The 16,222-nt window shown below is 39.7% G+C and overlaps 1 non-coding gene across 1 annotated transcript; it reads right to left on the bottom strand.

The window, feature by feature from the left end:
* Positions 1–15,888: 15,888 nt before the first annotated feature.
* On the bottom strand, positions 15,889–15,995 carry LOC141644682 (small nucleolar RNA R71). Its single transcript, XR_012544294.1, has one exon. It is a non-coding gene; the product is annotated as a small nucleolar RNA R71 (small nucleolar RNA).
* Between the last annotated feature and the right edge of the window lie 227 nt (positions 15,996–16,222).

Below are 16,222 nucleotides of genomic sequence, written 5' to 3'. Positions count from 1 at the left end.
GGGGGCAATTATTCCTTAGTTATTTCACAATTTTACCTCTGATTATTTCTCGAATACTCGATTATATTCACAAAATTGTACTCAGCTTATTCAGATAATACAAAGCGATATTCTTTATACTTAGTCTTTCCTTATTATTTATTCATAATATTTTTCCAAGATTATAGAACTAGATACCCAAATTACTCTTTAATCAAGCCGGATCCATTCAGGGAAAATCCTGCTAAAACAGTAGTTTTTCAAAGGCTCTTTAGTTTGGCTGTCTTTTAGGACTCAGACTCACGGAAGGGGTGGATATTGATGTTAGGGATTGGGTCATAAACTGGGTTACTTACTTTTTAAAAGGTCCTAATCCTAACTCCCTCTTCTTCCTCTTTCTTGCTACCCTCCGGAGAATTTGGTGTTACAGGAATGAGATAATTTTCCAGAATTGCCGCCCTTGGCACATGAGTGCTCTCACTGCTATTCTGGGTGACATTCAGTGTATGAATGAGGTTGTGTGTAGCAAGAGTGCTTGCCTTATTCAAGCGCCTTTCGTGGACATCTCTCCTGATTTTGTTTTAGTTAAGAGGATTAGAAATTCCTTTCTATTTTGGATTGTTGGTGGGCTTGATTGTGGGTGTTTTAGCAAGATTTTCCTGAATGGATCCGGCTAGGATAATTAATAATAAGGTATCTAGCTCAAATGAATTTAGAATAATAGTGTGAGCAAATGACAAGAAAGAATTAAGTATAAATAATATTGTTTGTATTTTTCTGATAAGCTAACCAAAAACTCGTGTATACAATTGAATATTTAGGAAAGAGTGAGAAATAAGTTGTAATACTATTGATGAATAATAATCTGTCCTTTACAATTGTTCGATCATGCTATTTATAGATCCTCAGATGTTAACGTTGTATTCAATCTCAACGTTCTTCTTAATTGTCGGAGTTGTTGCCTGATTAATAGGGCACATTCCCTAGCTATTAATCCGGTTGACTCGTTCTTCCTTAACTAATCTTTGGCTTTTCTCCTTTTACACGTCTTGATTCATGGGAATGAGGTAGTCTTGTAGTTAGACTTGGTCTTCCTTAAGAATAGGATGTGAGCATTTATCTTTATATAACCGTCTTGTTGCTCCTCAACTTGATCCAGCCTGCTTAAGTGTCCTGCCAGGCTATTCTGCATTTACCATCAGGCTTTTCTTCTAGGATTTAGTAGCTTGCTTATCTTGTGGTACTTTTCATCTGCCAAATAGTAGTTAGATTTGTCCGGTCCTCGGTTGCCTCAATCAGCCTAGTAAGGTCAGGCCAAGTTAGAGTCAGACCAGGCTAAATTGGGCCTAACCATTGCCCCTTGACATTTTACCCGTGCTGGATCAGGCCAGGGGTGAGATGTCAATTTACCGGGCTAAACAATAAAAAGAATCATATTTACTCAAGGACTCTTAGACTTCTAGTGACCGTTAAGCATTGCAACGGCTAACTGCATGATGTCATGCTGACAGTTTTCCGTTTTCTAGGATTTTTGCACCGTTAATCCTCTTCTATAAATACGATATTTGTGATGAGTTTATTTTTCACCAAATTTCTTCCACTTTCCTTGCTAAATATTCTCTAAAATTCTTCCCTATTTCCCAGGAATGCCAGTTTGCTAACTTATAATTTCTCATTAAGTAAAATTTATCACGATAAACAAAACAATAAAGGATATGGAAGCCAAAAAGCATCCTGCTTCCCAGAGAGCTGCTGCTGAGCCTGAACCCACGGACGTCCATGAGGAGGAGGTGGTTGAAATTGATCCTCCTGCTCGTGCTATAGCTTTTAAATATCAAGATTCTATTTTTTCTGCTCTTCAATATCTGGATCCTTATTTCCCTGAAGAAAACTTATTGAAAACGAACTATGATAAGGTTTTAAGGGAGAAAAAATTAATTCCTGATTCGACTGAGGTTTGGATTCCTGAGTCTTGTCCAGTCAGAGCTAATTGGGTGTCACCTCGTTGGTTCTATATTTATGAATGGGCGTTCAAAGCAGGTTGTAAGTTACCTTTTACTCCTTTAATGATTGATACTATTCGTGCTATGGAAGTATCACCTTTCCAAATCATGCCAATGGTTTGGAAACTTGTCCACTCTATTGAAAATTTATGTGCTAAGCATAAACTTGTAATTACTATTAATGATATCAAGGCAGTATATCATATGAAAAATCCTTCTACTGGTCGTTTCAATTTGAGAATTAAGTCGAAAATGTCTCCATTAATTACTAACCTGGACTCTGGAGATGATAAAAGCTGGGTAAAGACTTTCCTGTTTATCCGGACTGAAAGTCTGGGGTCAGGCTTTGATTATTTGAGGATATCCTCCTTTGGAGAGTGGTAGGTTTCCTATACTCTTAATTTGCAATTTATATTATACGAAATTAGGATACTTAATTTTTACCTGTGCATTTTTGGTAATATTTGTAGCTCCTGATTGGAACTTCGACCCTCTTGACGAGGAGGCTGTTTCAAGGATAGAGGCTTTTCTTTCTATTTCTGAGGAAGAGAGGGCTTGGCCTGCTAGTTTGGGCAGGGATTTATTGCCCCGGTATATGAAGAATAAGCTGAGTGTGGTTAAAGTACCCAAAGGCAAGCCTAGCTCCACTGGTCTTTCCAGTATGTCTTCTATATGTCTCTGTGTCGATTGTTGTCTTCCTATCGCTTCTCTTCTGATATTTATGTATATTCTTTATATATTCAGTATTCAGGTCTTCTGCTAGGTTGGCCAGCTTTACTGCAAAAGACTTAAAAGCTGGGGTTGCTAGGATTGCTGAGCAGTCCAAGAGCCAGGAGGCTAGTGGGAGTGACAAGACTCTTGATGTTTTGGTTTCTAATGTCCAGCCTCCCCAGGAACCGTCCAGGCTAGTATCACCAGAGGTCGTTCAGGCTTCCAAAAGGAGGAGGGAAGCTGTTATTCCTGAAGAAGAAGGGAGAGAGAAAGAGCCTATTCAGGCTCAGCCAATCAGAAGTGTGTCTGCTCGGATTGACGATATGGATGCTGCCCGGGCGCAGATAAATGATTTCTCTGCTGGTATGAGCAGCCAGCTTTTATCTGATAATGAGTCTTCTACTAAAGTGGTTTCTATCTTGGCTTCTCTTGTGACAAAGACTGCCGCCCTTGCTTCCCAAGCCAAGGAGGTTAGTTGTAAAGGGACTTTTCAATTATTATGTGTTCTTTGTGTTGCTTTGTGTTTGGCTGATTGACTTTCTCTCATTTTTCTGTAGGGATTGGACGCTGGGTTGGTTACTGCTTGTCAGCTCAGGGATGCTCAGGCTAGGATTTCTGGCTTGGAAGAGAAATTAGATAAAGTTAACCGTGAACTGCACACATCCAGGGGTAATGAGGTAGTACTTCAATCTCAGCTGGGGTCAGCTAGAGAGGCATTCAAGGCTGCTTTGGTTTGTGAGGTGGCTGCAAAAAACGCTGAGAAGGTTGTCAGGCAAGAGTTGGAGGCTGTAAGGGAAGAGCTGAAGACTGTCAAGGAAGAGCTGGCTGCCGAGAAGCGAGCAATGCGGATAAGCGAGGAAAAATGAAGAGCTTGGTGCTTTGAAAAGGAGCTAGTGGAGGCGCGGCTTGCGATGCTTTGCTCGTACTTCTTTGGGAAAGGCCGGGTTGATGCTATGAGGGATCCGGAATCTGACCGGGCTAATTGGGATCCGGATCGGGATGAGACAGCTCTGGACACCCAGTATCCTGATTTGGCCAATATGGGTCAAGAAGAAGAAGTGGATTCTCCTCCTTCCAAGGAGAAATCTGGTGATCAGGAAATGGTGGATGGTTGTGAGTCGGTTACTGGTTCGAAGCCTGTTTAGATTTATGTTTTTCCTTTTCGTTTTGGCCCATCCAGGGGGATGTTCCTGGAATGAATATTTATTAGGTATGTGGTAAGGCTAGCTTTTTTGGATGAATATTTTCTTTTGGTTTTGAATAAATATTTGGTCTCTGTTGGTCTCTTTTTGTGTTTTGATAAGGTACATTTGTAGTGTTGGATGTGTACTGGATCTGGCCAGTTATTCGACTGGATCGGGCCAGTTTTTTGCACTGGATCTGGCTATTTCTTTGTGTTATGGGTGGGATTATTGCCTGTCTGGAGGGCTTATCTCCCCTGCCTGTCTGGAGGGCTTATGACTCATCTATGTTATACAAGCTAGGAAAAGGTTTTCCAGGTTTGTATATATATTAAATTGAGCTCAATATTTTTAAGGCCTGTTTTTGCAACTGAAAGTTTGATATCAGTTGGATATCAGTGGATATCAGTGGATGTCAGTGGATATCAGTTGGATATCAGTGGGGTGGCCCCCAATCTTTAAAATTTGTTTTATGTAAAGTACAGTATGTAAAACAAATATTGAAGATTCTACTCGATAAGGGAAATACGAGAATATTGACAAGTACTTGGGCACATAATGGAAGAAATTATATAAGGCATTTATTCATATAATGGCAAATATCATACATTTAGTTTCATATCAGGTCAGGCAGGAAATGGTAAGATGAAGATTATACCTAGACTGGGAGATATATTTTATATGTGAAATAGTTTTAAGTGTGCAATATTCCAAGCTCTTGGGATCATTTCGCCGTCCAGGGTTTGTAGTCTATAAGCTCCCTGGCCGACTATTGAGTCAATCAGGTAGGGACCTTCCCAGGTTGGGGCCAATTTGTCAGCATTCTTCTCTTTTGTGTTTTGAAAAACTTTTCTGAGAACAAGGTCTCCTACCCTGAGTACTCTAGCTTTGACAGTCTTGTTGTAGCTTTTTGCAACTCTTTGTTGGTATGCTGCCATTCTAATGCTGGCTGCATCTCTTAGCTCTTCCGTCAAGTCTAGGTTGTCCTCCTTTTGAGGTATATTGCTCGTTATTGTATTCAGGCTGCATCTGGCTGATGGAATGTCGACCTCAGCTGGGATTACTGCTTCACATCCATAGACCAAGGAGTAGGGGGTTTGGCCTGTGGATGTTTTAGGCGTGGTTCTGTCAGCCCAGAGGACCAGGGGGAGCTCTTCAGCCCATCTACCTTTCCTTCTTTCTAGCTTCTTCTTTATGCAACTAACTATTACTTTGTTACTAGATTCTGCCTGACCGTTAGCTTTTGGATATCCTAGTGTGGAGGTTACCAGGTTGATGTTCCATTGAGCACATAAGGCTTCTGTTCTTTTTCCCACGAATTGCGTGCCATTGTCGCATACTATTTCAGAGGGGATGCCATATCTACATATGATGTTGTGTTTGATGAATGTTATGACATCCTTTTCCTTGACTTGCCTGTATGAATCAGCTTCTATCCACTTGGAGAAGTAGTCAGTCATTGCTAGCATAAAAACTTTTTGTCCGGGTGCTTGAGGTAGTTTCCCTACTATATCCATGCCCCACTTCATAAATGGCCAGGGTGCGGATATGGAATGTAGTTCTTCAGATGGCTGGTGGATATATGGTCCATGAATCTGGCAAGCTTCGCATTTAGAGCTGAATTCTAGGCAATCGGCCCTCAAAGTGGGCCAATAATAACATGTTCTGAGTACCTTGCTTGCCAGGCTCCTTCCGCCTTTATGATTTCCACAGTATCCTCCATGGATTTCTGATAGTATCTATTCAGCTTCTTGTGGTTCCAGGCATCTGAGGTATGGTCCTGCCTGCGATTTCTTAAAAAGCACGTTGTTAATAATGGTATATGAAGCAGCTTTGATTTTGATGCTCTAGCATCTTGCTTATTCAGGGGGAGGAGTCCTTGTTGTAGGCAATCATAGTAAGGTTTCGTCCATGAATTGGCAATATATATTGGGAAACTTTCATCTTGTTTGTTTATTGCAGGTTCTAATAAATGTACGATGGGTATTTTATCAAAATCAGGGGGACTGAAGTTGGATCCTAGGCCGGCTAGGGCATCGGCCTGGGTATTCAAGTCCCTAGGAATTTGATCAATATTAAAATTGCGGAATTTTGATTTTAAATTTTGGACAACTTCCAAATAAGACATCATTTTTGAGTCTTTTGCAGTATATATTCCATTTACTTGGTTTGAAATGAGAAGGGAATCAGTACGTACCTTTAGGTTTTGTACACCAAGGTCAATACATACCTTTAATCCAGCTATCAGGGCTACATATTCTGCCTCATTGTTGGTAGCTTCGAATGCACAGCTTATAGCTTGTACTATCTTATCCCCCTGTGGCGATTTTAGTACTACCTCTAGGCCTGTGCCCCTCATGTTGGCTGCTCCATCGACAAATAGAGTCCATTCTAGGTCTGTTTGGTCATTGGTCAGTCTATTTACTTCTTTTATTAGGTCAGGTTCTAGGGCTGGGCTAAAATCAGCCACAAAGTCTACTAGTGCTTGTGACTTAATTGCTGTCCTTGGTTCAAATGTTATGTTGTATGTGCTTAGCTGGACTGACCATTTGCACATTCGTCCGGACAATTCTGGTTTTCTAAGTACAGACTTGATAGGGAGATTGGTTCTGACTATTATAGGGCGGCTTTCAAAGTATGGTCTTAATTTTGTGCAACTCATAATTAAAGCTAAAACGTATTTTTCAAGTAGGCCATACCTGATCTCTGCATCTAGTAGACTTTTACTTACGTAATAAACAGGGTGCTGTTGTCCGTCCGCTTCTTTGACCAGGAGTGCACTGACAGCAATTTCAGTTACTGACAGGTATACTGTCAGGGGTTCATCTTTGACTGGTTTTGCCAACAAGGGAGGAGAGGATATGTATGTTTTCAGATCTTCAAAGGCAGCCTGATGATCAGGGGTCCATTGAAAGTCTTTGTTTTTCCTTAGCATATTATAGAATGATTTGCACCTCTCTGACGATCTTGAAATGAACCTGTTCAGGGCTGCTATTCTTCCTGTCAGCTTTTGTATGTCTTTGATTGTCTTTGGTGGTTCTAGCTCCAGGATGGCTTTGATCTGTTCAGGGCTGGCTTCTATTCCTCTTTTTGTCACCATATAGCCCAAGAATTTGCCTGCTGAGACTCCAAAATGGCATTTCTGTGGATTGAGCTTCATATTGAATTTCTCCAGTATTTGGAAGGCTACTTCCAGGTCTTTGACGTGGTCTTCTGCCTTTTTTGACTTGACTACCATATCGTCTATGTAGACTTCCATGGTATCTCCTATTTGATCTTTGAACATCATGTTGACTAACCTTTGATAGGTTTCACGTGCATTTTTTAATCCAAAGGGCATAGCAGTATAACAGTATATTCCTCTTTCAGTGATGAAGGCTGTACTTTTCTGATCTGCGGGGTGCATCATTATTTGGTTGAATTCACTGGAGGCATCCATGAATGTTAGCATCTCGTGGCCCGTAGTGGCATCCGCCATTGCATCAATATGTGGCAGGGGAAATGGATCTTTGGGGCAGGCCTTGTTTAGGTCGGTGTAGTCTACACAGACTCTCCATTTGCCATTTTTCTTTTAGACGACTACTACATTTTCAAGCCAGTCAGGGTACATTACTTCCCTGATCATTCCCATGTCCAATAGCTTGTCAACTTCTTGGTTGATGATTTCATGCCTCTCTGCAGCAAATTTTCTCCTTTTCTGCTGTACAGGCTTAAAGGATTTGTCAATATTTAACTTATGGGTTATAATATCAGCATCTATACCAGTCATATCAAAATGTGACCAAGCAAAATAGGACATTTTAGTTTTGAGAAAGCTGACCAGATTGGGTCTGACCGAGTCTGGTGCATCTGACCCTACAAGTACCTTCCTGTCAGGGAATTCTGGGTCCAAAATGACCTCTCCTGTTTCCATCTGTGATTGTGCAATATATTCTTCCCTGACAGGTGACTTTAATTGCTATGCGAGGGACTTACCTGACTTTGAGGGTTTCAAAGCCTGGGTGTAGCATTCCTGAGCTGTCCTTTGCTCTCCCCTGATGGTGGTTATCCCCCATTCGGTTGGTATTTTTACACATTGATGGTATGTTGAAGGGATTGCTTTGACGTTGTGGATCCATGGTCTTCCCAGGATTACGTTATACGAGGATAGGCAGTCCATTACCCCGAATCTTTCATAGGAAGCCACACCTTCCACATAGGTTAACATGCTAATTTCTCCCAGGGTGTTCTTTGTTTCTCCGCTGAATCCAACCAGGACACTGGATTTTTTGATGATTTTCTCTTCATCTATCCTCATAGCTTTGAGGACGTCAAGCATTACCAAGTTGATTGAACTGCCCCCGTCTATCAGGATTCTTGATACCTTAGCTGTGCCAATTTGCATGGTAATTACTAAGCTGTCATGGTGTAGGTCTGATATTCCCTGCAAGTCCGAGTCATCAAAAGTAATAGCAGGTAATGATTTAGATCTAAGAGGGGGTTGAAGTTTAGACTCTTTGGATATTCTTTTGGCAGCCGAGCTGGTTAAGCCACAAATTTCTAATCCTCCATTTATGAACTTGACTTCATAGATGGGGGGAGGAGGAGGAGGATCTCTGCCGTTTCCTGAATCTCTCTTGTTTTGTCCTCCATCTTTGTTCTTTGGCTGCTGGATTAAGTCTTTCAGATAGCCTTTCTTTAGGAGGTATGCCACTTGTTTCCTGAGTTGGATGCATTCTTCTGTGGTGTGCCCGATGTCCTGGTGGAAATCATACCATCTCGTTGGATCTTTCCTGGGGTTGTCGGATTTTTTGGGCCATCTGACCGTGTCTCCCAAGCTTTCCAGGCGTTTGATTAACCCTGCAGTATTTATAGAGAAGTTATATTCAGGAATAGTTGGTAGGTTAGAAAGGTTACCTTTGTGTTCTTGTGCCATGTTGACTTCAGATCGTTCAGGTCTGGAATAGGGTGCTGATCTGGGATTGCCTCCCTTCTGGTAGGAGCTTTCCCTGTTAGTGTGTCCATAGCCTTGCTTTCCTCCGGACGAGTTTGTTCTGAAGTTGAGATCTTCTTCCAATCTGACATGTTCCAAGGCGATGGATTGAACAGTGGCAAAGGTTGGGCGAGCTTTTTTGGTTAAGTCTCGCATAGATGTCACTCAGCAAGGGACACCTTGCACTCAAGGCTTCTACCGCTGTCTCTTCTTCACACCTGGGAATGACTACCTTCTCTTTGACAAATCTTGCCAGGAATTCTTTGAGAGATTCTTAAGGAAGTTGCTTTACCCTGAACAGGTTACCGGGTCTCTTGGCCATGTCTCTGCTGCTTGCGAATTGTTGATTGAAGGCATTGACCAATTCTGCAAAATTCTTGATACTTCCATTTGGGAGATTGATGAACCATTGTAATGCTGCTCCAGTCAGGGTTGTACCAAAGCCTTTACACATGCAGACATGCCTGAGTTCACTGGGTATTGAGGTGGCTAACATCTTCTGTTTGAATATGGCAACGTGATTTTGTGAATCAGAGGTCCCATCATAAGTTCTCATGGATGGGACGATAAATTTCTTGGGGAGATCAATTTTTTCAATTTCATCTGCAAAGGGTGAATCAGCGAAGCTGTCAACTTTTACTACTTGACCACGGTCCGGTACTCCGTATATTTTCTATTTTGTTGTGGAGTTTTTGAATTTTCTGAAGCATAGCCATCATTATTGCTGCTTCAGTTTTGTTTGTTTCATCATTGGGAATGATTTCGGTGCCGGATGAGGTATCCTTCTCCGGAGTTCCAAAATTGGAAAAGTCAATATTTTTGATAATGGATGAGAATGGGGTTCCTGGTTCGAATCTGATCTTGGAGCCTGAAGCCTGACTTTCCAATTTCTTTTTCAGGTTAGACTCAGATTCCTTCAGTCTACTGATTTTAGCTTCTGCTTGGGCTGCCTTTTCTTGAATTGTCTCCAATTCTTTGATCTTAGCCAAGGCAGCCGCCAATTGTTGTTCTGGAGTGAGTTCTACCATTTTTGTATGTGAATATTAGATGGAGAATGGTAAAAGAAAAAGGATTTTTTTTCTTAATGAACTAGATGCCCCACGGTGGGCGCCAATTGTTTTAGCAAGATTTTTCTGAATGGATCCGGCTAGGATAATTAATAATAAGGGTATCTAGCTCAAATGAATTTAGAATAATAGTGTGAGCAAATGACAAGAAAGAATTAAGTATAAATAATATTGTTTGTATTTTTCTGATAAGCTAACCACAAACTCGTGTATACAATTGAATATTTAGGAAAGAGTGAGAAATAAGTTGTAATACTATTGATGAATAATAATCTATCCTTTACAATTGTTCGATCATGCTATTTATAGATCCTCAGATGTTAACGTTGTATTCAATCTCAACGTTCTTCTTAATTGTCGGAGTTGTTGCCTGATTAATAGGGCACATTCCTTATTAATCCGGTTGACTCGTTCTTCCTTAACTAATCTTTGGCTTTTCTCCTTTTACACATCTTGATTCATGGGAATGAGGTAGTCCTGTAGTTAGACTTGGTCTTCCTTGAGAATAGGATGTGAGCATTTATCTTTATATAACCGTCTTGTTGCTCCTCAACTTGATCCAGCCTACTTAAGTGTCCTGCCAGGCTATTCTGCACTTACCATCAGGCTTTTCTTCTAGGATTTAGTAGCTTGCTTATCTTGTGGTACTTTTCATCTGCCAAATAGTAGTTAGATTTGTCCGGTCCTCGGTGGCCTCAATCAGCCTAGTAAGGTCAGGTCAAGTTAGAGTCAGACCAGGCTAAATTGGGCCTAACAGTGGGAATGTTTGCACTGTCAAGTGTGATGCTGCTTGGAGAGAGGATAGAAGTTCTGGTATGGGGTGGTGCTTGTTGGATGGTAATGGAACCTTAAGGACTTCTGCTCATGCTCGCACGTTTGCTTCTTCTGCCTTGCATGCCGAAGGACATGCTGCTATCATGGCGCTAAATTGGGCCTTGGACGAAGGCTATCTCCATATTAGACTTGTTACAGATTGTCTTGTTTTAGTTATGCAGGTTGCCGAAGCGGAGAAGGCGATTGCGTCTATTAGCTGCATTATCCAGGATCTTAAGTCTACTGCGTCTCGTTTCCACTGTTGTTCTCTTAGTTATTGTCCTAGGGGAGTGAATAGGATAACTCATAATCTTGCCCAGAAAGCTCTATTGTAAGCTATGCTATATATTGCTGTCAAAAAAAAAAAAAAAAAAAATCCTGTTGCAGGTTGCTTCAGCAGTCTCTGAGGGTTAGCAATCATATCCTTGACATAGTCCAGTGGTACTCGTATGCTATGAGGACTAAATTACAACGCAGGTACATTGGGGCATGCTTTGTTGGCCTGCTTTATTACATTTGGAGAGTGAGGAATGAAGCAAGACTTGAGCATTATGTAAGAAACCCTGCTACTACGGTCAAGAATGTTCTGACTGAGGTGGGTACTCGGTTCAAACGTAGGAACTTCACTTCCATGAAGCAGCGTAATATAGATTGGATCCTTTGTATCCAATTAGACTTTTCTTCTTTTTGGATCCTTGTTTTGATGTAATGGCTTGATATATGATGAGTTATACAAAACACTTATTCTTTTGATTTATATACTTAACCTTTCCCAAAAAAAAAATCTTTAGACTTACTTTATTTTTGCATTGCTTCCGAATTTACATACTTTAATTACGGTATTCATTAATCTTTCTTTTGTTATTGTTAATTCAATTTCTAGTTTACACAATTAATTCATTGTTCATCTTATTTATGCTTTCAATTTATGTTTGCCTTCAATATTATAGTTGTTGTGATTACTAATATGTGTAGCTAAACTCCTAATCTAGGGTAAAGGGGATCTAGGATCATATTAGAAGGGGGTAGTTAATACATTAACTGTTAAATTGCTTTTGGTTGTTGTTCAGTTATGGTTTTGAATCTAATTGATTAATTACTGATCAAAATTGATTAATTAGTATTGCAAATTAGAATTATCACCGACCGGGTTAAGACTAATATAGACTGCGATAACTAAATAGACTGACTTGATGATAGCGACCGCATGTTAATTTTAGATCTAAAGGGCATATTAGAATCAGTCGATCATATGACCTTAAACAACCCAATTGCTTTGTTAATTAATTAAATCTCACTTCCAGTTAACTGACATAGTTAACCCGATCCCTAAACCTTTTAATCTTATCGAATTTGTTATTTATTTATTTTGCAAATTAATTTTAGCAAATCAATCAAATCCTTCAAGAAAACTGTTACCTTAAGACAGACTTAGATAATAACAAACTAGAACATTAACGTCTCCCCGTGGATTCGACCCTTCTTACTGCTAGTTATCTGTTAGTAGTAATTTAAGATTATTTTGATATATGTGATACCACTAAAACCTTATCATTAGCTATGGTTTGATCGCTTATTTTCTCTCACTGTAAAAAAAAAGATTCATCCTCAATCCAGAAGTCATGGAAAATATGATAAAGCTCTCGGCATAATTGTCACAGACTAGACATTTTACGTTATACTCTAAACTTCTTATTTGTTCTCCATCATTACCTCTTTGAACCCTTATTAACTTTCTCCCACCTCAAACAGTCATCATTCTACCTCCGTTCTCACTCATCAAATGCTGTGTTACCTTCAGCTATGAGAAGCATCATATATCACATTTAATAAGCACATATTACTATTAACAATTTAACATCCTCTATTATGAAGCATGAATACATATTGAAGGTTTCAAGAATTGTTAAGTAGACTTATATACTATTGGGTAGGTTAATGCGTAATTTAGCGGACTAATAGAAAAATGAGTAAGGTGATGGGTAATTGCCTACTCGGAATATAATGGTTAACGAGCGGTTTAATAGATCACTTAACAACCTAAATTAGTGAAGATAATCAATGAAGTCTTACTATAGAGACTAATGTATAGAGTTTATTAGTAACCATAACATTTCAAAAAGGTTGAGATACAATTAAAATCGAAATATTCAGAGCCTTGGGAATTTTACTTAGAATTTCCCCTTTTTTTTCTAACTTAATCTAAGAGATTGAAGGCGCATTTGGTTGGAGGTCTATAAGAAAGAGAAAGGGAAACAAAGTTATTGATTTCCTTTGTTGGTGTTTGTTTGACAGAAACAAAGAGAATGAAATTCCCTTTCTTACCCCTTAATCGATCTAATTCTTTATCCCTCCCCCAAGGTATGAGATTTCATTACCCTTAGTACCTTTCAACCACCTTACTTACCTACCACCACACTTGTGACTCCCACCACACCAGTCACCATCAAGACGCATCGCCGCCGCCACCACCACCACCACCACCAAAGCCACCCCACATAAACCATCATGACGCCACCGCCACCATCACCACCACCACAGCCACCCCACTGTCACCACCACCACCATGAGGCCACCGCCACCGCCACCACGACCATCACCACCACAACCACCCCACCTAAACCACCACCCGCACACCAAAACAAACCATAACCCACCACACTTCATTTTCTTGATGTAACCAACCAACTAGTTAAGTTTTAGGTAATTCCTTACCTTTCCCCTTCATACCCTTTCTAATTTCCTTTCCCTTTCCCTTTCTATAACCAAACGCCCCCAGAGTACATTTTGTAATGGCATTATGAGGTAAAACAAAACTCAAAGGCACTAATTGGGCATCTTGGACGATGTCATGGATATAAAAATAAGGTAATGATAAAGCAACAAACTTCCTGTTAAAGAGAGACATTACATGTCTTCGATTTCTGACAAGTCCATAATTTATACATATTTACCCCATTATTTAGCTCCATTTTATATGTATTATGCACTAACTTTAGTGTTAATGAGCTAATATTTGCTTTCTAGTTCCATTTGTATGTTTTGTAGGTACATAAGCTTTTAGGAGCTTAATTCTACAACATTTGCAAATACTAGAAGCATGAACTAAGTAGCTAAGCTAAGGAAGATATTGGACTAGCATGGAGGAGTTGCATGGAGTTACAAATTCCAAAATGATGGACCAAAATGTAGATGTGCAACAAATACAGAAGCAAAGTCAAGCCCAAATTCAAGTCCAAGTCAAGGTGGAAAGCATAAGATTCCAACATACATAGGATGCTAAGGATTAAGGTCTTAACCGGGTGATTAATCGCACAATTAATCACCAACATAGGATTCTCCAAGCAATTAAGTGAAGAATTAAGAGAATTAATCCGGATAACCACGCCCCCGATCGGGGCTGGATGTTTGTAGTTTGTTTACGTTTCATTTTCCTCCTCTATATAAAGAGGAGGCACTTCATAGCTGTGGGCATCTTATTTTCTCACGTCTTATATACTTTATAATAGTCTTAAGCTTAATTCTCTCATTAGTTTTCATATTTGTTTTTAATATTGTTAAGCATTTGGTTATTGAACATTTGGTTATTTATATATTCAAGCATTTGGTTCTACTCTCTTCTTTGCAATACAAGTTCATTTCCATTACGGTATTTCTATTTCTAGTTTGCTAATTTACGTTTTCATTATAGTTTTCACATAGTTTTCATCATTAGTTCTTTTATACCACATAGTTTAATTCTATATTATATGCTTTACTATTTAATTTACATAATTTCCATTAGCATGTTTAACATTTCTCTTAATAAAGTTTGTAGTTTATACTTTAATATGAGTAGCTAAATTCCTTAGTTTAGGGGCTAGGGAAGTCATGCAAAATCAAATATATAAAATGTTAAGTTAGGTTGATATAATATTGCCTAATTATTTCTATCACATGTTTGCACCTTAATGTTTAATCTATGTTTAAAAGGCCTTATTCATCGATTAAGTTTGTTCATTCGTTCTAAAAGTCGAGAGGCATGGAATTGAATTAGACTAAGCATATGTGTAGTAGGACGACCTAGTCATGGACGAGAGTTTCTCTAGGACCCGGTCTATGGTTGACACTAATACCGTAAGGTGGGTGTCTCTAAGCCTAAACAATTGACAATGTTATCATTACCGAGTTTAACATGATCGTATATTTACCTTTGCATGTGTGACCTGACTCCCCTAGACTCCCTTTTATCATATAGTTTACATTTTTATAATTGTTAAATCATCAAACCAACAACAAACAAACAAAACGAAATCGACCTTAATAATAATCTTTCCATAACTTTTCACAACGCAATTTCCGTCTCCTTGTGTTCGACCCCTATTGCTACATTAATTTGTGTCTAGGGTAATTATCTTTCCATAGGTACACGATAAGCCTATCAAATTTTGGCGCCGTTGCCGGGGAGCACGGTTTTATTGCGTTTTGAATTGTCGATTTTTATCTTGTTTTGTTTTGTCTTAAGGAACCCTTGTTCCTTGAGACCGTTACTTATCATTTTCTAGAAATTGTTGTCTTATGCCCAGGTCCCCTTGTAGTGAAGATTTGCTTTCACCGGATTCCGATCCCGAAGAAAATCTTTAGGAGAAGACGAAGTTTTTGAAAAGAAGTGAAATAAGCCGCTTCTCCCCCACAACGTACTTAAAAGTGCTAGAAAGTCTTACTTAGAGGATCTAAAAATTCTTGAAGAGGTGGAGGTTTCAAGTTCATCATCTCCACCACCACCACCACCACCATCTTCTACTAAAAAGATGGTGAAACTTTCCGATCACTCAAAGCCCACCGCGGCCATGCTTCCGGCTGGTATCACAACTACTTAAATTACCGCGCCAGACTTCGAGATCAAACCGGCTTTTATTAGCCTTGTGGAGAGGAAGAAATTTGGGGGAAGTCCTTTGGAGGATCCCAATTTGCATGTGCAAAATTTCTGCAATTATTGCTCCATGATCCGTCAAACGGGCGTCACTCAAGCCCAAATAAAGGAAATACTTTTTCGTTTCTCTTTGAAAGATAAGGCCAAGCTTTGGATCAATAGCCTTGACCGTACCGCCATGGGAATCACCAATTGGGAGACATTGGCTCTTGCTTTCTATCAAAAAAAATTTCCACCGGGGAAAACTCAAACTTTGAGGAGCCAAATCACCGGATTCCGTCAACAAGCTCTTGAGAGCTTATATGAGGCTTGGGAGAGGTACAAAGAATTACAAAGGCAATGCCCACATCATGGGCTAGATGATTGGTTTCTAGCTATAACATTCTACAATGAATGTTGTGCCGAGTCCCAAAGGATTCTTGATTCCTCCAACAATGGGCGGTTTGATCAAATTGACACCGATATTGGTCATGCCACGATCGAATCTATGACGGTCCATGATGCACAATATGTCAATTCCTGAAGTGTGCCACTCAAAGTTAAAGAAGAATCCCCCGACAACCCCGTCTTGTTGGCTCAAATTG

Source organism: Silene latifolia, chromosome 2, assembly GCF_048544455.1.
Source record: "Silene latifolia isolate original U9 population chromosome 2, ASM4854445v1, whole genome shotgun sequence".
In the NCBI taxonomy this organism is placed as follows: domain Eukaryota; kingdom Viridiplantae; phylum Streptophyta; class Magnoliopsida; order Caryophyllales; family Caryophyllaceae; genus Silene; species Silene latifolia.
Note: the sequence above shows the minus strand (reverse complement) of the source record. Positions and strands in the feature narration are given on the sequence as shown.